Source organism: Siphateles boraxobius, unplaced genomic scaffold (genome assembly GCF_051911475.1).
Source record: "Siphateles boraxobius isolate OS27281-9 unplaced genomic scaffold, OSU_SipBor_1 99, whole genome shotgun sequence".
Taxonomy (NCBI): domain Eukaryota; kingdom Metazoa; phylum Chordata; class Actinopteri; order Cypriniformes; family Leuciscidae; genus Siphateles; species Siphateles boraxobius.
Window position 1 is genome coordinate 2,707,760 of NW_027509229.1, and position 24,741 is coordinate 2,732,500.

General features: G+C 44.2%; 1 protein-coding gene across 1 annotated transcript in view; it reads left to right on the forward strand.

The window, feature by feature from the left end:
• Positions 1-24,741, forward strand: part of l1camb (L1 cell adhesion molecule, paralog b) — a 252,651-nt gene that overhangs the window by 105,303 nt on the left and 122,607 nt on the right. The window contains exon 2 of the mRNA XM_077225092.1: positions 11,443-11,580. The gene's annotated coding sequence lies outside the window, so the exon portion shown is untranslated. The remainder of the gene's footprint in view (positions 1-11,442; positions 11,581-24,741) is intronic.

Consider the following 24,741-nt stretch of genomic DNA (forward strand, 5'->3'; position numbering starts at 1 on the left):
ATCAAACACAGCAGTCAGCAGACTCACAGAACAACAATAGCAGTATACAGCGGCGGACGGCAGAATCCCTGTTCACAGAACAGCAATGGTGAGTACAGAATCCAAATGTTAATAACTGAATCTTCGCTTACCACAGGACAACAATAGCAGAATGCAGCGGTAGACTCTCTGTTCACAGAACAGCAGTGGGGACAGATCAGTTTGAACGAACCTTCAAAGTTATGGGTCAATTTCATCCGTAAGACTCAGAGAAAACACAGTTGTTTGATCTCACCACACTTGTGTATAAATCACTCTTGTAAATCTCCACACGTGTTTGTTTCACTCTTTCAGACACTGCAAACTTACTCTACCTTCACAGTGATTAATCAACTCGTTTCTCTTCTCTTCATAGGGTGAATGATCCAAGGAATAGTGGTCTCAGAAGATGAACATGGATTCAGCGATTCCCAGCCGTTACCATTACTGTTCTTTGCTCTGTCAACAGGATAACACACACTGCCCACAAACACAGGTTAGTCGTACACTGGTGATGGTAAATCTTTACATGTGATTTTCTCCAGAAGGTAAATCATAAAAGGGTGCACTTAACTTTCCCTCGGTGCATCGCGTGAATCCTGCAGCGGGTTTCCACTCTCTTTTCTGCCAGTCACTCTCCTTTCTCTGTGAAGTTTTCTCACTTACTTCGTTGCATTGCTGTTCGTGGTTTCTTTTAAAAGACTCACTTAATGAGCATGTCTCGGGGGACTCAACATAGAACACTGATCAGGTCTTAAACCGCTGCTTTCTGCACCTGTCACCGCTCACTGCCGCTGCTACAATCCACTTGCGCACTCTTGTAGAGCTTTCCTACTGCCCGAGCATTTTTCCTCCCTTCCTACTGTGCTTCAAGCCCCTCTCTTTATACTCCTTTTTCCCGGACACATGCTTCAATGAAGCGCTACTCACTGGTTTCAGCTGGCGCTTGTTATGGTCGGCGGCCATGACAGGTAAACCCAGCGCCGGCCCGGTGTTACACCGGCATTCCTTCCCCCTGGAAACGAGTCAACAATTTTTTGGTTCCCGGTTTGTTCACCCGGTGACATATGGTTTGAGGCTTGCATTGGGTAATAGAAATGTCGATAGCATCTCATGGTGCAGAGGATGAGTATGAACCCCCTGTCAATTTCACAGCTGGTCCATTTGTGAATAGAAGAGACCAGCCTCCCCTAAAATATCTTATAAACACTTTTAGTGAACTGTATCTTGATTCAGACAATGATAATGAATGCGGTGATCAACCTGACATTCATCTTCCTCCTCCTCCAGATGATGTACTTCCTGATTTATATCTCACCGACCAGTTTAATCATGGACTGACTGAGCGAGTTACAAGTATAGAGGGTGATGTAAAAACTTGCCTGCAAAAGTTAAGTCTATTTTGCTCACAAGCTAAGTTTAGCAACCAGTGTAAGTACTTGGAGGAAAAATTGAATTACAAAATTGAAAGGGAATGTGGGAGAGTTAAGCAGATCATGGAGTAAGCATTCAAGATTTGGGAAAGTCAATGGTCGATTGTCTGAAGAGAAGAGATGCTCAAATTGAGGTCAAACTTAAAAGTTATGCTCATGTGATGTCTACTCCAGTTTCTCATTCATCGACTAGATAAGATTAACATGGAAGACCTCTCCAAATTCCCAACTTACCAGACAATTTTAATGATGTATTCTATCGTCCACCTGTAAAAGCTGAATTTCCACAATTTGATTCTGATGATCCTGTCTCTTTCGTAGAACGCAGTGAGGAGTATTTTGCATTTAGACCCCTCAGTGATTCCGCAATTCTAGCCTCCCTTACTTCAGTACTAAAGTAATCCGTTTGTATTGAAGGAGCAGAAAGGAAAAAACTGTGTTGTGTACATTAATGATATTGTAGTGTACTCGCAATCTGAGCAACAGCATCTTATCCATCTGAGAGAAGTGTTGCAGTGCTTGCACAAGGCAGGTTTAACTTTGAGTCTTCAAAAGTGCAACCTGATGCAGAAGTCAATGAAATTTCTTGGACATGTGATTTCCGTTGAAGGAATAAAAACTAGGTCAATGCTAATCAAGACTAGGTCAATGCTGCTAACCGTTTTCCTGTACCAAGGTCTCTGAAGGAAGTGCAACGATTTCTGGGTATGGCAGGCTGGTACCACAGATTTGTTCCAAATTTCTCCGAGAAGGTTGCACCATTGCATGCATTGAAAAAGAAAGGAGCTACCTGGATGTGGACAGAAGAATGTCAGAATTCCTTTGAGTTGATTAAGGGTGAGTTGATTAGCGCACCAATCCTCATTGCCCCTGACTTGAGTAAACCATTCAAAGTCCAGACCGATGCGAGCGGTTTGGGAGTCGGAGCTGTCCTGACCCAGGACATTGAGAGAGTGGAACATGTAGTGGCCTATGCTTCACGTCTTTTAAGAGGAGCTGAAAAGTCATTTCGGAGAAGGAATGTTGTGCTGTGGTATGGGCAGTAGAAAAATGGAGGCCTTAATTAGAGGGACGACCATTTGAAGTGATCACCGATCATGCTGCTCTTACCTGGGTCTTCAACCATCCAAAACCTTCATCTCGGTTGATAAGATGGGGCATTCATCTGCGAGAGTTTGAATTCACTGTCATGTACAGAAAAGAACAATGTAATATTGTTGCAGAGACCCTTTCCCGTAGTTTCACTGAATCTTCATCATTCCATCTACTCACTCTGTCAAAACCTAAGGATTCTTCAAATGCCTTCGCAACTTTTCCCATAGAATGGTCAGATATTGACAAAGCCAAACAAGAGGATGCACAAATTCAAGAGCTTATGGCTGAAGTACAATCAACCTCTGTTACGGACCCTAATCATATACACTATGTTACGAAGAATGGTTTTCTTTTCAGAAGCCTATCTCAAGGTCCAGAAGGAGAAAAACTTCAACTTGTCATTCCTACTACTTTGAGAGCTGAATTTCTGTAATATGCTAATGACAATCCATTAAGTGGACATCTCGGGAGACTCAAGACATTGCTGAGACTAGTGGATGTATACTACTGGCAAACGATACGGTCTGATGTATGTCAAAAGTACAAACCGACCGTTTCGAAATTAGCTGGCCATATGCAGTCGACCCCGGTAGTGGAACCTGGGCATATGTGGGTACCAATTGTGTGTGCTATTTTCTTCCTAGCCAGAGGTGGGCACAAATACATCAAAAACTATTTTGTTACAAAATACGAATACTGGCTCATGAAATGTAACAAAATAAAATACAAAATACTGATGTGAAAAATGTATTTAAATAAAATACAAGTAATTAGTATTTTGAAAATACAAAAATACTCCCACAATAATCTTAAGTCTTTTTTTTATTACTTAAAGGTCAATAACACAAATAGTAGCAATTACACAAATATAAGAAATGTGTAAATTCAAAATGGCGAAGTAGCAAAATAAAAAAATAAGGGCAATTTACTAAATCTCTACAGGGCCTGAAATAGCTCCATCTGACGTAAATGTCATATATAGCTAAGTTCACATCAATGGTGTGGTAGGCTGCCCTTAATAGCAAAACGTGTTTGATGTAGGCTACATAGCCATATTATCACCGTGACTCTACTCGTGCCTTAAAGGACAAGTTCGGTATTTTACACTTAAAGCTCTGTTTTAAGATTGTTTCTGATGAAATAGATTGGTTAAGATTGAAATTTGGACACATGCTGCTGTCCCGAGAATTTTCTGTTTCTGTGTTAGTACCCCCCACCTCCACAATGGTTTCATAGGGGCACTGGAACAATATCATTCATAAAATGCATTAAACTTTAGTTTACAAAGACGTGAAACTCACCGAGTGGTCTGGGGTGTTCCCTGGTATGCTCACACAAAAATCGCTGCAAAAGATGCTTTCCAACAGGTGTTTTACCATTCATTGTAAAACTGTGGACCTATTTTTCCAAACGCCTCACATCCGGACATTCTTCCGTTGAGAATAACTGAATAATAGACACTCCAGCCCAGTTGGTGGCGATAATGCACCTTTGCCAATGTTTGGATAGCGTAGCCTACGATACCGCGACTGGAAGACTACAGAAAGAATACAAACAACCCCATTTCCGTCTCCGGCGGCGGAGTAATACCGTACCTCACACAACATCCAATACAAGTCAATGGAGTTGGACAAAAACTACGATAAAACCTGCTGGAAAGTATCTTTTGAAGCGATTTTTGTGTAAAAATAACAGACCGAGAATTTTTGTCACAAAATCTAAATTCCATTTTAATCATAATATCATATTAATCATAATATGTGTCAGTTTGTTTTACACACGAGACTAGGGCTGGGCGATATATCGCATGACATTGTTATGCGCATCTCGTCAGTAAAGCTTGTCCTTGATTAGTAGTAAATCAGCTTCACCTGCTTTCAGATGAAAGATATGATGCAGATATGAGTGTTAAATTAACACTCAAGAGTGTTAAAGTTAATGAGATAATTAAGTGATTAATTTAGTGATGATTGAGCATTATTGAAGACACCTGATGTTAACAAGCAGAATCACTGAAGGAGAAAATCACAAAGTGTAAGCCACCGTTATGGCGATCAGTGTTTGCTTTAGTTGGACTCTTGACCCTTATACTTTCAATTAAAATTTTGTTTGTCTGCTGTTATTGATTTATAACAGGCAAATAAACAAAGACAAGTGTGATCTGATGGTGTTGGTTATGTTCTGGCATAATCATGCTGTGATCTGAAAAATGAAACTTATTGAGATAGTTTGGACAAGCGGTCAGTCCGTGAACAAGACAAGAGCGCGCAAGTCGTTTTTCTGAATATCCAGTTCTCTTGTTGTTTCAGTGTAGTATCTACAACAAGGTAAGGTTGTTTTCGATTCTCTGGTTATTTTCTTTTTTGCCTTCTCACAAATTTGTATTTTCATTAGACGCGTTCCCACTTTATATAACAGCCGCTCTGAATAGTATTGCAGTTTAAATTTTATAGCACTTAAGTGAGCGCTGTCCAACAGCTAGTTTCGATTTCTCCCATTATTCGGGAAAATTTGCGTTAGCTGTGTTAATTGCTGGGCAGAAACAGCTGTCCTCACTCAGGCGCGCGCTGTTGCGGAAGCGTTCAGCCTCCTCGTGTGAAGACCGACTCGGGTAAAGACCATCGACTCTACCAGTGCGACTCTACCGAGCAAGGACTCCGGCAAGGCACTTAAGTATCGTCTTCTCTCCTTTTCCTTTTCCACTTCTATCGTATTTCCCTTTCTCAACATGTGCTTTCAATACATTCCTGTTGTCTCTCGACAACGTGCACTCATCACGCACAGAAGGCAGCGCAATACTGCTAATCTGCGTCCTATTCTCTCATCCACACACACACACCTCTCTCTCTTTCTATGGGTCTATGGAATTGTCAGTCAGCAGTCAATAAGGCTGACTTCATTCCAGCCTTTGCATCTCATTCTACTCTTAATATATTGGGCTTGACTGAGACCTGGATCCGTCCAGAAGACTCAGCAACCCCTGCTGCTCTCTCTAACAACTTCTCTTTCTCCCTAGCCAGTCTGGGAGGGGTGGGGGTACTGGTCTTCTCATTTCTAACAACTGGATATACTCAACTCTCTCTTCTCAATGCAATAACAACTCTTTTGAATATCATGCAATTACACTTACAACTCCCATTAGGATCCATATTGTAGTTATTTATCGCCCCCGAGGTCAACTGGGAAGCTTTGTTGAGGAGCTGGATGTGCTGCTGTCCTCTTTCCCTGAGGATGGCAACCCACTTGTAGTCTTTGGGGATTTCAACATTCATCTAGAAAAGGCGTATGCAACAGACTTCATCTCTCTTCTAGTCTCATTGGATCTCAAACGGCTCATCACCACAGGTACTCACAAATCAGGCAACCAACTGGACCTGGTTTACACACGCAACTGCATCCCAGACAACATTTTGGTGAAACCTCTCCATGTTTCAGATCATTTCCTCATTACTTTCAATCTACAACTCACTACCCATGCTCCACCAACTCCCCTACCAGTTACTTTCAGACGTAACCTGCGCTCACTTTCTCCTTCCCATCTTCCCTCTGCTGTGTCATCTTCACTTCCCTCACCCTCACAATTCTCATCTCTAGATGTGAATTCCGCAACAGATACTTTATGCTACCCTTTAACTTCTTCTTTAGACAAGATCTGCCCTCTCTCCTCCAGGCCAGCACGCGCTACGCCCTCTAACCCCTGGTTATCTGAGGTTCTTCGTGAACACCGGACCAAACTCAGGGCAATGGAGAGAAAATGGCGCAAATCAAAAGACACATCTGACCTGAGTATGTATCAATCTCTGCTCTCTTCCTTTTCTGCTGATGTTCACGCTGCAAAATCTTCATATTTCCACAGCAAGATCAACAGCGCCTCTAACAAACGAACACTTTTCAAGACATTCAACTCTCTCCTCTGTCCACCTCCACCATCACCACCTCCTCTTTAACTGCTGATGACTTTGCTAACTTCTTCACCAACAAAACAACCTCTATCAGCAGTCAGTTCTCAACTCCACACACACAGGAACCCAAACCATCCTCTCCCACTACCAGAAACCTTCTCTTTACCTTCTCTCCGCTAACCGAGGAAGAAGTATCTAAACTTCTCCTCTTCAGTCATCCTACCACCTGCCCTCTAGACCCCATCCCCTCACACCTTCTACAAGCCATCTCTCCCACACTTCTACCAGCACTCACACACATCATCAACTCATCCCTCCACACTGGCATTTTCCCTACAGCATTCAAGCAGGCTCGGGTAACTCCACTGCTTAAAAAAACAACATTACACACGTAACTTTTAGAGAATTACAGACCTGTCTCTCTCCTACCATTCATTGCGAAAACACTTGAACGAGTTGCTTTCAACCAAGTGTCATCTTTCCTGTCTCTGACCAACCAGCTAGATGTCAACCAATCTGGCTTCAAGAAAGGCCATTCAACCGAGACTGCACTACTGTCGGTCACAGAAGCCCTGCGGATCGCAAAAGCTGCTTCCAAATCTTCAGTTCTCATTCTGCTGGATCTTTCTGCTGCCTCCGACACTGTGAATCATCAGATCCTTCTTTCCACCCTCTCATCACTGGGCATCAAAGGAACTTCCCTCCACTGGTTTGAGTCCTATCTCACAGGTAGGTCCTTCAGGGTTACATGGAGAGGCGAGGTATCCAAAGCACATCAACTGAACGCAGGGTTTCCTCAGGGTTCAGTTCTTGGACCGCTCCTCTTCTCCATCTACACCACATCATTGGGACCCATCATACAGGCACATGGTTTCTCTTACCATTTCTATGCTGATGACACACAGCTCAACCTCTCATTTCAACCAGATGATCACACAGTAGCTGCACGTATCTCAAGCTGTCTGGCGGACATCTCAGCATGGATGAAGGAACATCACCTGCAGCTCAACCTGGCAAAGACTGAGCTTCTCGTTCTCCCTGCCAATCCGTCTCTACAGCACGACTTCACCATCCAGCTAGAGTCATCCTCAATCACCCCATCAAGGTCGGTCAGAAATCTTGGAGTAATATTTGATGACCAGCTGACCTTCACAGACCACATTACAAAGACAGCTTGATCATGCAGGTTTGCAATGTATAACATCAGGAAGATCAGGCCTTTCCTAACTGAGCATGCAACACAACTTCTCGTCCAGGCCCTGGTTATTTCTTGGCTTGATTACTGCAATGCTCTTTTAGCTGGACTTCCATCATGTGTTACTAAACCTCTACAAATGATCCAGAATGCTGCAGCCCGCCTTGTCTTCAACGAGCCCAAAAGGGCTCACGTCACTCCTCTGTTCATCTCACTGCATTGGCTACCACTCGCTGCTCGCATCAAATTCAAAGCTTTGACGCTTGCTTACAGATCTACCACAGACTCAGCTCCGTCCTACTTTCACTCCCTACTACAAGTCTACGTCCCTACCAGAAGCCTACGATCGGCCAAGGAGCGACAACTCGTGGTGCCATCACAGCGAGGCACTAAATCACTCTCCAGAACATTCTCATTCACGGTTCCATGCTGGTGGAATGATCTCCCCACCCTCGTCCGTAATGCAGAATCCCTGACAGCATTCAAAAGACAACTGAAAACTCATCTCTTCCGTGAGTACTTAACATAAAAAATAAATACATAAATAAATAATTCTTCTCTTTCAAATCTTTCCTTCCCTTTTAAATCTTCCCTTGTCTGGCTTTTGCTACTCTGAGCAATGCCTGAACTTTGTATTTTGAGTGCTTCATGCGTCATTCTTCCCTCTTCACGATGACTCGCTTGCTTTAGTCCTCGCTTTGGATAAAAGCGTCTGCTAAATGACTAAATGTAAATGTAAATGTTTGGTTTAACTTGTTAGCAACAGCTTTGTGATTCTACAGCATATGATTATTAGTATTTTTCTTATAATCCAAAATATTTAATAAACATTGTTCTTATCAAAACACTTTCAATTGATTTAATGTAGAAACACAGACATCAATAATCAGCCTGAGAATCTCAACAATGGTGACAATAATAATGCATGTTGCAGTGGCTGCCACCAATCACAACTCATTAATGGCTCCCATCATGCATTGCGGTATGAATAAATTATTATCTGAATTGTGTACTCTATGTAATTTACTTTTCCTAATTGAATATTCCGCTCGTCACCATTGTTGAGATGCATTGACTGAATCTTGATGTCTGTGTGTGCCTTAAAGAAATATATATTTTTTAAACAACTTTTAAGAAGTCCTTTATATTATATCCCTAATTCTGGATATTTATGCAGAATTACAGTTATGCTGTAACCAACAGCATAAATCACAAACATAAAGTTCAAATGATGATTGTCATAATGTAACCAACACCATTAGATCACTTTTTTTCTTTGTTCATCTGGCAGTTATAACTCAGATACAACAGCCAAACAAAATCTAAAGTGAATAATATCATAATATAGGGTCAAGAGCCCAACTAAAGCAAACAATTATCGCTATAACGGTGGCTTACAATTTCAGATTTTCTCCTTCAGTGATTCTGCTTTAGGTGTCTTCAATAATGCTCAATCATCACTCTATAGACCCTTTTACTGTTTGTACACAATGATGACGTGGCAACGTATGCGCGTGCATATTGGCAACGGTAGTATGGCGAGAATCAGCAGCGTGTCAAGCTACACGAGCGGATTAAGCAACACAGACAGAGAAAGTTATTATTAAAAGTTGACTTTATCAAATGATATCCGGCTACCAGATCCGTGTACTATAGTGGAGTGGATAGAAGACGTTAGCAGATCGCCAAGTATACAGTGGCCAGATATATATATACGTATTTAGTTGAGAAACCGAGCGTGTACACCCGAGAGAAATTACGAGCATATAAATCACTGGATGCTTATGAATACCTTGTCTGTGGTCATGTACAGAACGTCAAATACCATGACATAGACTCTGAGTTTTGTTTGTTGAAATCAGAAATTCTTCCTAGTCAAAGACAAGGACACAAGACAACGATGTATGAGGCTTGGGTTATAATCAACCAACGAGAGAACTACATCCTCACGGCGAACTGCACCTGTATGGCGGGGTAAGTAGGCTATTATTTGGTGTTGTGGGTTTGTAGTTGACATACAAGATGAATTATGCTCCAGTGTTACTGTCCTTTCAGGTTTAACTTAGGCTTAACCTACTCTCCTTTACATATTCTCATATGTTCTCATAACCAGGGTTTGAAACTACAATTTTCACGATCATAAACTAATAATAAACAGAAACACAGGCAACAAATAGCATGCATATATATTCATGCACACATTACATGGTTCTCAGCAATGATTCAGTTGATCTCAATAATGCATGCTATTTGTTGCCTGTGTTTCTGTTTCTTATTGTGATTTATAGTTTTAGTGCTGGGAAGCGTGTGAGAGGCGTGTCTTAGCAATTATTGCCTGCACCTGTGTGTTTGCTTCTACTTGTGTTTCTTTGTCATTATAAGATCAGTTTTCTATCTGCTTCACTAGCCCTGAAGAAGGCTCCATGCCGCTACGCGTGGGCGATTTAAAGTTGTCCTTTTAGGACATGTCATCTGTGTAATAAAGACATTTTAATTAAGGAGTGCCTCAGTCATCAGAGAATTGTTTCTCTACACTGTCTCTTAGATGTTTTACCTTGGACCGAAGAGCACCCAAATCAAACTCAAAAGGAATTGAGCACGCCATTCATCTTGAATCTAAACAGCATTTGAGATCTATGTCAGTGGATCCTGATTGCTTGTTGTTGTGACTGTTCCGGTAAAGGCGCAGGAGGGACAGAGCCAGACGGATCCTGTCAAGCCATTCTAGTTCAAACTGGGCTTACGTTAAGTGCAATACAGAGATTTATTGATGTAGAGAGAGAAGGAAGGACCCTTGAAAGCGTCGTCTTCTCTTATCAGATTATCAAATACCAAAAGGAGACTGAATCAATCCAAACCTCCCAGAAACAAACATAAGAGTCCACATGCACATAAGCAAATGAGCATGCGCTTCCTGACAGCCGAGGTCTTTAAACCCTGCCCAGGTTTGCTGGCCCATGTTACCCCACACCCGCTCCATCTGCTCCTGAGGAGGGGGAGGGGGGGTAACATGGGCCAGCTGGGGGGCTCTGTTCATATTGTGTTTTTATAAGCATATTCATGTTCTATTAAGTCATACTGTATTACAGTATTGGTTTTAAGAAAACAAAATGAGATATTCTGCAGACGTCTAAATATAGATGGATGGAATTTCAGCTTAAAGCCAATAATCATCATTTTAACTTAAAGGCAAGCAAACTCCATTGACATGCATAAGGGTGAATGTCACGTGACCAGGCCACATTTCTCACTCAAAATGAAAGAAAAATGACATTTGTTTTTTAAAACTGGCCTGTTTGTTAAGATTCTTTGCATAATTGCATTATTTCTATGATGATTCCCATTTAATTATTCTTCCTCATATTGCAAACTTAATGCATTTTTTTATATTCCTAGAATAAAAGCACTACTGTTATTGTGTATAAATATTTTACATTTTAGATAATATTTTATTATTTAGGTATTACAATAATAAGATTGAGATTGTCATGCGTTAAAAATGGGTAAACTTAACAAAGAGCCAGGGGGATGTTGAACTGCCAATGGCAATTAATGTAGTGGAGAACATCTGAAAAACAGCCTGGAGAGTTGGGACTGTTTGTGCTGCTCTGAGGGAAAGCTTAAACCTTTTCTTCATTGTGGCTGAGACAGAGAGAGGTAGAGCGAAGGGAGGGGACGGATAGACAGAACAGAGAAAGAGATGATGTCACCTCTACTCATCCGCCAATCAGAGGCGTGTGTGAGGAGCACATGCTGAGGAGGGGAGGAGGGCTGAAGGGTGTGTTTCTCCTCACTGCAGCATCCGTCAAGGCTTCACCCATTGGATGGGGGGAACAGAGAAAGACGGAGGAGAAGCGGAGAATAAGGCGTGTCACCGTGACCGTACCACAAGATAGAAACCAGTCTTCTGTCCAAGACCTTCACACTACCTGTAAAGGTAAGACACTGATCGCTTCAGAAACAAATACTGTGTGTGTGTGTGTGTGTGTGTGTGTGTGTGTGTGTGTGTGTGTGTGTGTGTGTGTGTGTGTGTGTGTGTGTGTGATGGTACCTCAGTCATTGGCCTTGTGTGTGTATTCACATTAGTGAGGGAGTGTGGCAGATTCAGAACCTGCACTCTTGGAGATTGATGGAACTATTATCTGTTATCAGAAACAGTGATTTTTTTTTTTAAACAGTCTGTTATTATGTCCAATAATTGGAGATTATTTTGATAAAATAATTTTCAATACAAACATGGGTGCATGAGTAAGTATATTATTGCAGAAGCAGGGCACTTTCTATTCTGTTCAATTCTGGGAATCAATTTGTTGAAAAGTAAGCTTGTTTGTTTTAAATGTAATGTGGTGTCAGTCTAACTCAGATCACGCTGATATATAATGACCTCTTTATGAACAGTCTAAAAACACATCAGTTACAGTGAGGGAAACGCATGCCATCTTTATCAGTTACAAATTCTATATTATTTCAGCAATGTGCTCTACTTTTTAGTTGCCACTGTGTGTGTGTGTGTGTGTGTGTGTGTGTGTGTGTGTGTGTGTGTGTGTGTGTGTGTGTGTGTGTGTGTGTGTGTGTGTGTGTGTGTGTGTGTGTGTGTGTGTGTGTGTGTGTGTGTGTGTGTGTGTCACTAGCAGGTGAACGGCCTCAGCCATTGTTTCTTTATGTGGCGTGGATGTTATGTTGTAGCCCAAGCTATATAAGAAAATATTTTAAATCTTTTAATGTTTCTAATTTTGATCCTCCAGGATTGACTATGCTTAGTGTATCCTTGATTTCACTGGCTTCAATTATAATGTGGTAAAATGCTGAATCATAAGCATGTCGTCATATAATTAAATATGGCACTGCACTGTTATTTAATTACATAATAACAATAATAATAATAATTTGTTGAGGGAGTGACAGTAGATTTGTCATATTTCTCTCTACTCATAATTTTTTTTCTTTTCTTTTGCTATTAGAGCAAATGAGAATGCAGAATTATATGCTATTTGCTGTATTCTCCTAGAGAAATTCAGGTCTGCTATGCTTCAGAGACCCCATACATGTGTGACGGGGCCATATCAGGGCTGTAATATGTGTATAATCTATAAGTGTATGACAGAATGACCCGTATCTGTACTGGGATGAACCCTGATGTAGACGATGCTTAGTCCGGCTGATGGAGATGACTGGAGATGAACAGCCCTGACCTATACGCTTAATAAAGATATTCAGCTTGAGTCAGACAGCGCAACTTTATAACAGAACAACAGAACATTTTGCATTTCCACCAACCAATCACAACGCTAAACACAGGCTTTAAACCGCTGATAACCTTCTTCCACCCAACATCCTTACGTTTTCAGAACCGAACTGATTTAAGTCCATATGCTACTGCTCGAGTACCTGCATCAAAATATCATATACAGGCTCCTATCCGCCTTATTCCTGACGAGTTTACTGTGTTTTGAATTATGGGCGGCACTTCCGGTTTGGGGAACTTCCATTCAAAAACACTGGAACAAATCATTTCAAATCATAAGGTTGCCCTACAAATAAAGCTGATCCGTCAGTTTGACTCAATGAGCTATCAGTTTTCTTTCATGTTTTATTTAAGAATAACATGAGAATAACGTGACACTTGGTACTTTAACGCGACATGTTATAACAGGAATATCTATAGCAAGAGCTCTTTTCAGTCACTCTTTTCCTCATGATTATTTTCTTTTTTTCTTTTGCATTCCACTGTAATATGAAAAAGGTCAACATATACTGCACATTTGTGGTCTGTTCTCAACGATTTAATTTACGATATATGCCATTAATAATTCACTGGAATGAACAAAGAATGTCTTTTTTTCCTCTCCCCAAATCCTCACGTCTCTTTCCATGTTTGTTTTCACAGGTAAATACAATTTATTTTATGTCAAAATGACTGAAATCACCTTGAAATAGTATCACGCAATGCTGAAGTAGCTAAATAATAATAAAAAAAATTATTAAGGCAACGTATGCTACATAATACAGATTTACCACAGTGATATTTAACCGTCAGATTTTGCTGTGGAAAGATTTGCGCTTCTGGGGTTATCCATGGTCTGTTGAAAGTACCTTGTTGATGTTTTTACACTTTTAAATGTGCTTTTAATGTTCAATGATTGAAGGGTGAGTAGAATAATGCAACGTCATTGTACACAGTTTAGAGTCTTTCACTGATTGTTTACAGGTTAGCGGAAGTTACTCCCATAATCCGCGCAAAGCGTCATGGGGCGCAGGAATAATGTGGATAGGCTACGGTCTATACTAATATTAAATCCTGAATATGTCAGAACCCATGGTTGCATCTTATATACATATATAATAGCACAGATTTCATTTTTTTCAGAAAAACAGAAATATTACAGACAGCTCCCTGTGTTCATGCTCGTTTCACTTGTTCAAGCATTGAATGATTATTTTAAATTTCATATGATTAGGTACAGTATATTTGAAATTAAATTAATACCTGTACTCTTTCATTAAGTATGATTTGTAAAAAGATGAACAGTAGGAAATAATATCATCACACGATAGTCAAATGAAAAACATTATAATATGGTTACACATTTATTAATGTGTTATCAAAATTAAAAAGTTAAACGTATTTGTTCTCATTAGTTTCATTAGTTCATGCAGTTTGAAGTAACAATGAACTATTGTGTCTGTACTGTCCATTAACATGATTAATGTTTTAAAATATTGTTAATTTTACATCATATCTTGTGCATGTAACCAAAAGTGACCTTATTTAAAAGTATTGTCGTTAAATATTGTAGATATCGATCCAGTCAAAATCCATGTGAAAATAGCTCATATCTACTAAAGGCGCATGACTTATAGGAGGCTTATCTCTAAACTGGACATGTCTCTGTCGTGGTCATGACAGCTTATGTTGCCCTGTTTTTGGGATGAGAAATATACCAGTCAATCATATAGATTCATTTCACAATACCTTTATGACTTTTTTTTTTTGTTCAATTGAATTACATTATTTGCACAAAAAGCTGAATCATTCTTCAAAATAACTTTGGTAAAATAAATAATTGTTTTGAACATGAAGATGAGTAAATTAAGACATTTCCATTTTGGGGTGAACAATTTTTTTAAGATCTTTTTTAATAATTTGAACAGCAAAATGCTGGTTGTTGACGGATACATGTACATTGTCAGACATCTTTCCTGGGCGCTGTAGTGCTGTACAGATACATGCATTAACATGGCAGTGGAAATCAAGAATACAGAGAACAAACAGATTAGTGTTTAACAGATTAGTGTAAAGGCTGATTCACCAAGTGTCATTGCCTTAATCTTCATCAATGCCGTCTCTGGTTCTGACCTTCTCCGTCCACTTCCTGTGGCAGAATGGAGTCTTTGTTGTGTTCATTGACTCATTTCTCTGAAGAACAGTGAGTGTATTAGCTTCCATCAGAGTCCTTCATCTGGTTCACATCAATGCATGTCGCAATTCTCAGAATGGCTTATAACTGTAAATCCTGTCAGAGTTGCAGGAAACACAGTGGACACACTGCAAATATATAGAAAACTTACACCAGCACGTTTTTCTTCAAGTAAAACATCTAAACATCCTAAAATCAAGATCACTGTAAAAAGTGAACATGTGCAGTTGTTGCTTTAAGGAGGTATTTCTACCTGACTCTACCGATAAATTCTAATGTTGTTGTTGTAACCTACTATAATCAGATTTATGTATCTTAAAGCAAGGGAATGCTCTTTAACTTAACTAAGTTCATATAGATGCAGTAACTGACAGTGCAGTACAAGGCAAGTGGATAAGGATAGCAAATTTTATTGTACATGTTGTAAAGTATAGCAAAAACAACTATGTGGAATCATATAATTAGTAAAGCCCAACGAGCAGTATTGAAACACACACATACTGTACAGAAACATAATTGTTAATTGTTGTGTGGGATCTGAACTACTACTTGTCATTTTTAACTAAGACATATTTTTGTGACGCTCGTAAAGATTTCTCCATGTTTTCGGCCCAGACAGCAACATAGTGTCCACACATCCCAGGTGTGGGCCGGATCTGGGCCGACAATATGTTGCTGTCTGGGTATACTGCATTATATTATATAATCAGTGCATGAAAACGTTATCTGTGGAGTAGATGCCATTACAGTTTTACATGCCTGTTTATTGTGATTAAAATCGTCATGGTATTTTAATATGATTGCTAAAACTATGAGATAAACTGCATCAATGTGATCATAGTATTTAAATGCAATAATGCCTCAATCTCATTATAATTGCATTATGAGGACGCATATAAACAGTCGTTATGTCATTTTCCCTAATGGAGGCTGTTTTCTCATGCATATCTTTAGTCCACATCTCGACTTACTTGAACTCAAAGATTTCCGAAGGTTGTGGTCTGTCACACATTTGTTGAAATCTGGTGGTCACGCTCAACGTCAGATATGATGTTTTATTAGCACAGTTGTAGCCGGTCCGCTGGAGAAGGCCTGTACACACACAGCCGAGTCCTAGTTCTCCTGCGAGAGGTTCTCTCGTATTGCGTAAGTTTAGCTTACGCTACGGGAAAGATTCATCTTCTCGAGATACTGTGTGTGATACTGAAGATATCCTTAATTTTGTATTCATTGTCAACGCAGTGCAGCAGCTAGCAGACCTAGAGCAGGCCATCTCGTGTGCTCATTGGCTGCCCTGCGGGCAACTGCTGCAGCCTACCAGTGAGCCCGGCGTGACGCCACGCCCAATGAAGGGCGCCCGCGCCTTCATAGTGTCACAGCCCGCCAGAATGGGCGTGGCTTAGCGTATAAAAGTAGGGGCTGTAGGCTGACTTCCCTGGTTTTTCGTCTCTTCAGCGAGCTCTTCTATCGCTGGATCTGAGAGAAGCCACCACCGCCGTCGAACAGCGAACAGCCATCTTAGGACAGCGCTGAGGAAGCCGGCCGTCTTCGCCACCTTCAGCCATCCGTGCGAGCTACGCTATCCGGCGACGTATCATTTTGCCTGCTATATATATTGTAAAAGAGCAGCGAGCGTCTTTTTAAAGATGCCTCGCACTTCCTGCGGCTCGTGTAGAGCCCCGCTCTCTGCCTGGGCGTAGAACACGCCCTCGCGTCTGGGGGCTCCGAGCTCTGTGAGGAGCTTCCGCTGTCGACCCTGCGGGCTCGACTCGAGGCCTTCAACACCGCAGCAGTCACTCCGCCCTCTGTGGGACCGCGCAGGAAGAAGGGCCGTTCCCTGAGACATCCGGAACCTGTGGCCACAGCGACGCGCTCGCCGGAGAACCTCCCTCGATCCTCGCTTTCGGCTTCCCCGCCTCTCCTCACCGACGCGCAGCTGCCACTTACGAGCCTCACTGCCGTCGCATCGGAGGATGAGGCCGAGGAACACGGCACGAAAGACTGCTGCTCCATCCTGGCATCGGACAGCGAGGAATGGTTGCTTCATTCCGCCACCTCGTCGATCCAGGAATCTACCCGTACCCGCGCAGGAGCTGATGCGGAACTGATGTGCCTGCTGACACAGGCTGTTGACCGTCTCGGGCTCGAGTGGTCGCTGCCAAAGGAACCCGCGCCGAACAGGCTCGACGGTTGTTTTCTTCAGAGTCGCCGCCGCGCAGCTTCAGCAACTAGGCCCGCTCCATTCCTGCCGGAACTTCATTCGGTGCTAAAGAAGTCGTGGAATACACCATTTTCCTCGAGACTTCAGTCACAGGCCTCCGCGTCGCTCTCCCACGTGGACGTCGCCGCCGAGAAAGGGTACACGGCTATTCCCCCTGTGGAAAAGGCGGTGGCAGCGCACCTTTGCCCGCCCAAGTGGACGGCGCCGCCGAGAAAGGGTACACGGCTATTCCCCCTGTGGAAAAGGGGGTGGCAGCGCACCTTTGCCCGCCCTCTGCGAGATGGCGGTCACGGTCAGCCCTCCCGTCTAAAGCCTGCAGAGCCACGTCCGCCTTGGTCGGCCGCATTTATGCCGCCTTCGGCCAGGCCGCGTCTGCTCTACACTCAATGGCTGTACTACAGATCCTGCAAGCCGACCTCCTCCGTGAATGGGATGAGAAGGGCCGGGATCCAGCTGCGGTTACGGACCTGAGAAGTGCGACGGATCTCTCTCTCCGCGCCACTAAAGCCGCAGCCCAAGCCATCGGAAGCCAATTACACTGAAGTCTGAGCACACAAAGCCCTCCTAACAGAGAGAGAAGCCAATTAGAGAGAGAGAAAAGACGCGCGTGTCCCGCTACGGCCGGACCGCCGTCAAAGTTCATTTCCCTGTCAGTCCCCTTCAAACAGGCTACTGCAGTGGTTCAATTAGCAGCCAACGAGCCGGTTTATTCACCCTCTCGCCTGCACACAAACGCCGTTTTCACGTTTTACTCTCAAAAAGAGTATAATGTCTGGTCCGGCTCACGCCGTCAGTGTTTTTAAGTGTAGTGATAGTGCCCACGCCCCAGTGTTCACCCCTACACATAAGCACTCCAAATCCCGTGTCACTCACAGAGCACACTCTCATAAAGCACAGAAAAGCCGCTCGAGTGTTGAATGTAAGAAATGTGTCCACAGGTCTGTGTCCACTATCTGCCCGCTCTGTTACACGATCAAAGAAGCAGGTTATGAATGTAAGTCTCGTGCCCACCAGAGAGCGCTCACACTTGCTAACACAAACCTCCCCCCGGGCTCCGCCCGCGCGTTTAAGTGTTATCACAAAACGCAGGGCGTTAATAAAACGCTCCCCATCCATTATGATTGGGGCGTCAGATACAATTGTAAGTCTCGTGCCCGCGTACACGCGCTCACGCTAACAGAAAGCTTTTCCGCCCGGAGCGCTGCTCGCGCATCAAAAAGTGAAAAAATAATGTTCCCCATCCCTTATGATTGGGACATCTCACATAAATCAGCCGGTTTCGGCTTTCAGCGAGCAGCCATGAGTCAGGAGTCAGGCTTTTACAGACGATATTTTCTCGTACAGCCCTGGTTAGTGGTCGACTGGTACCAGCAGGGAGTAACGATGGGAACCCTCTCTTATCGGAAAGTCACATCGACAGACGCGTCCAACTCGGGTTGGGGTGCGCTGTTCGAGGGCAGACATGTCTTTGGCCAGTGGTCAGACCAGGAGAAGGGTTTTCACATAAACTGTCTGGATATGATAGCGGTCGAGAACGCGCTGAATTGCTTCCTACCATTCATACAGGACCAACATGTTCTTGTCCGCTCGGACAACATGTCTGTGGTATCCTATGTAAACCGTCGGGGCGGTGTCATATCCAGAAATCTCTGCAATCTGACGGAACACCTCCTTATTTGGTCTCAGATGCGGTGCATGTGCCTGGCCATTTGAACGACGGCCCAGACAAACTGTCCAGGGACAATATTCCCCCAGGGGAATGGTCCCTGCACCCCCAAACGGTTCAGAAACTGTGGCGCCAATTCGGCGGAGCGGAAGTCGACCTATTTGCGTCAAAAGACAACGCTCAATGCCCGACGTTCTTCTCGAAGGACGAGGACGCGCTGGCCCAGGTTTGGCCCAGCCTCCCACTATATGCTTTCCCTCCGGTCTCTCTGTTACCACAGGTGATCAAGAGAATCAGGGAAATGCGCCACTCGGTGCTCCTCATAGCCCCGCGTTGGGAGAATAAGATTTGGTTCCCGGAACTAGCACGGCTGTCACATACAGCTCCGTGGCCGATTCCGGTGAGGGCAGATCTCCTCTCTCAGGCTCGCGGCACGATCTGGCATCCCAATCCAGAGCGCTGTTCCCTGCATGCATGGTTGATCAACGTGTACTCGTTGCCCTGGCAGAAGGAGTGATGAACACGATCACGCAGTCTAGAGCCCCTTCCACGAGAAGGCTCTACGCATCTAAATGGTCAGTGTTCTCTGGATGGTGCACCGACAGAGGTCTGGACCCACGGACATGCGGGGTGGCGCATCTGCTCACCTTCCTACAAGAGCTGTTGGATAAGGGAAGGGCCCCATCCACGCTCAAAGTATACGTGGCGGCCGTGGCAGCGTGCGCAGAATCGACACACGGCCAGTCACTGGGAAAACATGAGCTGGTCATCCGCTTCCTTAGAGGAGCTAGAAAGGATGAATCCGCCGCGCCCCCCGTTGGTTCCCATGTGGGATCTTTCCTTGGTCCTCGAGGCCCTGAAAGCTTTTCCTTTTGAACCACTAGACTCCGTGGGGTTGAAATATCTATCACTGAAAACCGTGGGAATGGGAAAACCGTCTTTCTGACTTCACTGTCATCAGTAAAACGTGTGGGGGACCTGCATGCGCTGTCTGTCAGCGCGTCGTGTCTTGAGTTCGGGCCGAATGACTCTAAAGTCATCCTCAGACCTAGACATGGCTATGTTCCTAAAGTGATGTGCACTCCATTCAGAGCGCAAGTTATTTTGTTGTCAGCTCTCCCAGCATCTGACAGCGAAAATGATGTGAATCTCCTCTGCCCTGTCAGAGCGCTGAGGTTTTACATTACGCGCTCCGCCTCCTTCAGGCGTTCGGAACAGCTTTTTGTTTCATTTGGTGGGCGCACCAAGGGTCTCGCCTCCTCGAAACAGAGCCTGTCCAGATGGATAGTGGACGCTATAGCAGCCGCTTACGCGTCAAAAGGTCTGCAATGCCCTCTAGGCATCAGGGCTCATTCCACGAGAGGCGTGGCCTCGTCGTGGGCGTGGTCTAGTTGAATTTCTATCCATGACATATGTGTAGCGGCGGGCTGGAGCTCCCCGTCTACCTTTGTAAGGTTTTATAACCTAGAAGTTCCTGCCTTGCAGGCTAAACTGTTGTCAGTTTGAAGGAGAGGTGTATTCTGGCCAGATCTCCTGCTCAGATCACTCTCACATGACTCAGCTCTCCTGGTTGAGCTGCACTAAGTGGGATATGTGCCATGTGCCTATACAGACCGGCGCGCTGCTCTGTATTTCCCTATGTGTGCTTATGTACAAGTGATGGCCCGCGTAGCTGGCTACCTTATTTTTCCACTTATGAGGTTCCCCTGAAAGTTCGGGGTCTCATGGTGGATGCTTGGCGCGCACGGCGTTGACAAACTGTTCCCGTAGCGTAAGCTAAACTTACGCAATACGAGAGAACCTCTCGTAAGAGAACGATACTCGGTTACTAACGTAACCTCGGTTCTCTCTAGAGAGGGAACGAGTATTGCGTAACCGGCCGTGCTCGCGGCACGAGCGACTTCGCTTCAGTCGACGAAAAACCAGGGAAGTCAGCCTACAGCCCCTATGTTTATACGCTAAGCCACGCCCATTCTGGCGGGCTGTGACGCTATGAATGCGCGGGCGCCCTTCATTGGGCGTGACGTCACGCCGGGCTCACTGGTAGGCTGCAGCAGTTGCCCACAGGGCAGCCAATGAGCACGCGAGATGGCCTGCTCTAGGTCTGCTAGCTGCTGCACAGCTTTGAAAATGAATACAAAATTAAGGATAATTTTTTGGCTTCAGTATCTCGAGAAGATGAATCTTTCCCGTAGCGTAAGCTAAACTTACGCAATACTCGTTCCCTCTCTAAAGAGAACCGAGGTTACGTTAGTAACCGATTATCGTTTCCCGCATCGCTCCTCACAGCACAACAAATACTCAATACTCTCTCCGATTCTTTGTGAACTCGTCAAATAGTCTGTCAAATACATATGTGCTCTCTATATATAGTTTAATAGGACACAATATGTGATGTGAACTACACTATCTTTATTTCTGAAAGTGCACCTGATTCTCTCCTTGAGCATCATCAGATTACCGTAATGTGCATGAGTGTGTGTCGGTGAACTGAATGGGGCTCTTATGAATAAACCATTGGTGAAGTCTTCCAGGAAATCTCTGATGTGTCGTAACAGATCTTGAGAACAACAGCTTTATACATCTCAGAAAGCTATGATGGAGCTCAATACATCATTAAACAGTCATGCATATTCTTTTACTGAATCAATAATATATGGTAATGTATTCAGAGTAATTTGCTTCTTGTTTGAATGATTTTAGGTTATTTTGAAGAGATGCTGTCCTCTTCACAGAGCCGCGACTCGTACTGGTTCCAGTGTAAACCTGAACGTGTTCTGACAGCTGACATGTAGATGTGTGGCTTCAACAGAGGAGCGTTTCTAATGAAGATAGGCTTGAACGGGAAACACAAAAGGGACGTCTCTGTCTTTTGTTCAGAAGAGCCCCTCTAGGGTCGAGATCGTTCAGTTATTTGGGAAGGGGACCGTTGGGAATACGGGACTCATTAATTCTGGAGTCTGCCATGTGTGTAATCCTGTAAAAGTCTTGCTCTGGGCTCCAGATGGAGGGTGTGTGATGACATCCTCACGTTGAAAACTCTTGCTTCTGGTTTGGTCAGGGAAAGTCCTTTCACTGCGCATCTCAGAAATGTCCAGAGGAACATTATAGTGATATTATAGTAGGCTTATTGCTTTATTCTCAAACAATGCTTTTGTGAACGAATCACGACTGAATAAAGCGAAAAATGGTTAGATCTGCTTTGTTGTAGTTTGCTAAAAAAACACTCATTCTGGGGTTTGTACAGCACACACACACACACACACACACACACACACACAGTACAGGACACGACACTGCAGGCCCTGATATACTTAAGGCCATTTCGAACGGACGCGACATCATTTTGAATAAAATCTGTCTAAAATCTTTGAGTGGTTCTCGGTTCCTCACAGTGCGAGAGCTTTCCAGAACACGTGCTGGTGTGACGAGCAGACGGTGTGTTTTGTTACTGTGATTGTAGTTACACTGCATTACATGTTTATCTTCTGGGTATATAAAGTACATTTCTTCACAGTTTAGCATTTGTGTTTTTTTATCAAATGATCAAATAAAACATGGGATTTAACAAGCTAGCAGGCTAAAAATTAGACATTTTTTCATTTCACAATTGTTTGCCATCAGCCATTTAAAAGTCAATTATAGTCATATTTAAGTAGATAAGATGACAGACTGTATAGGTTTTCTAATCAGGCGCTGATCAGAGCTCACATTTAAAGGCCTCAGATCCACACACTCCTCAGATCCACACACACTCCTCAGATCCACACACACTCCTCAGATCCACACACTCCTCAGATCCACACACACTCCTCAGATCCACACACACACTCAGATCCACACACACTCCTCAGATCCACACACACTCCTCAGATCCACACACACTCCTCTGATCCACACATACTCCTCAGATCCACACACACACTCCTCAGATCCACACACACACACACACACTCCTCAGATCCACACACTCCTCAGATCCACACACACTCCTCAGATCCACACACACTCCTCAGATCCACACACTCCTCAGATCCACACACACTCCTCAGATCCACACACACTCCTCAGATCCACACACTCCTCAGATCCACACACACTCCTCAGATCCACACACACTCCTCAGATCCACACACTCCTCAGATCCACACACACTCCTCAGATCCACACACACACTCAGATCCACACACACTCCTCAGATCCACACACACACACTTCAGATCCACACACACTCCTCAGATCCACACACACTCTTCAGATCCACACACACTCCTCAGATCCACACACACTCCTCAGATCCACACACACTCCTCAGATCCACACACTCCTCAGATCCAAACACTCCTCAGATCCACACACACTCCTCAGATCCACACACACACTCAGATCCACACACACTCCTCAGATCCACACACACACTCCTCAGATCCACACACACACTCCTCAGATCCACACACACACTCCTCAGATCCACACACACTCCTCAGATCCACACACACTCCTCAGATCCACACACACACTCAGATCCACACACACTCCTCAGATCCACACACACTCCTCAGATCCACACACACACTCCTCAGATCCACACACACACTCCTCAGATCCACACACTCCTCAGATCCACACACACTCCTCAGATCCACACACACTCCTCAGATCCACACACTCCTCAGATCCACATACACTCCTCAGATCCACACACACTCCTCAGATCCACACACACTCCTCAGATCCACACACACTCCTCAGATCCACACACACTCCTCAGATCCACACACACACACTTCAGATCCACACACACTCCTCAGATCCACACACACTCCTCAGATCCACACACACTCCTCAGATCCACACACACTCCTCAGATCCACACACACTCCTCAGATCCACACACACACTCAGATCCACACACACTCCTCAGATCCACACACACACCACAGATCCACACACTCCTCAGATCCACACACACACTCAGATCCACACACACACTCCTCAGATCAACACACACACTCAGATCCACACACACTCCTCAGATCCACACACACTCCTCAGATCCACACACACACACTTCAGATCCACACACACTCCTCAGATCCACACACACTCCTCAGATCCACACACACTCCTCAGATCCACACACACTCCTCAGATCCACACACACTCCTCAGATCCACACACACACCACAGATCCACACACTCCTCAGATCCACACACACACTCAGATCCACACACACACTCCTCAGATCAACACACACACTCAGATCCACACACACTCCTCAGATCCACACACACTCCTCAGACCCAAACACACTCCTCAGATCCACACACACTCCTCAGATCCACACACACTCCTCAGATCCACACACACTCCTCAGATCCACACACACTCCTCAGATCCACATACACTCCTCAGATCCACACACACTCCTCAGATCCACACACACACTCCTCTGATCCACACACACTCCTCAGATCCACACACACTCCTCAGATCCACACACACTCCTCAGATCCACACACACACACTTCAGATCCACACACACTCCTCAGATCCACACACACTCCTCAGATCCACACACACTCCTCAGATCCACACACACTCCTCAGATCCACACACACACTCCTCAGATCCACACACACTCCTCAGATCCACACACACACTCAGATCCACACACACTCCTCAGATCCACACACACACCACAGATCCACACACTCCTCAGATCCACACACACACTCAGATCCACACACACACTCCTCAGATCAACACACACACTCAGATCCACACACACT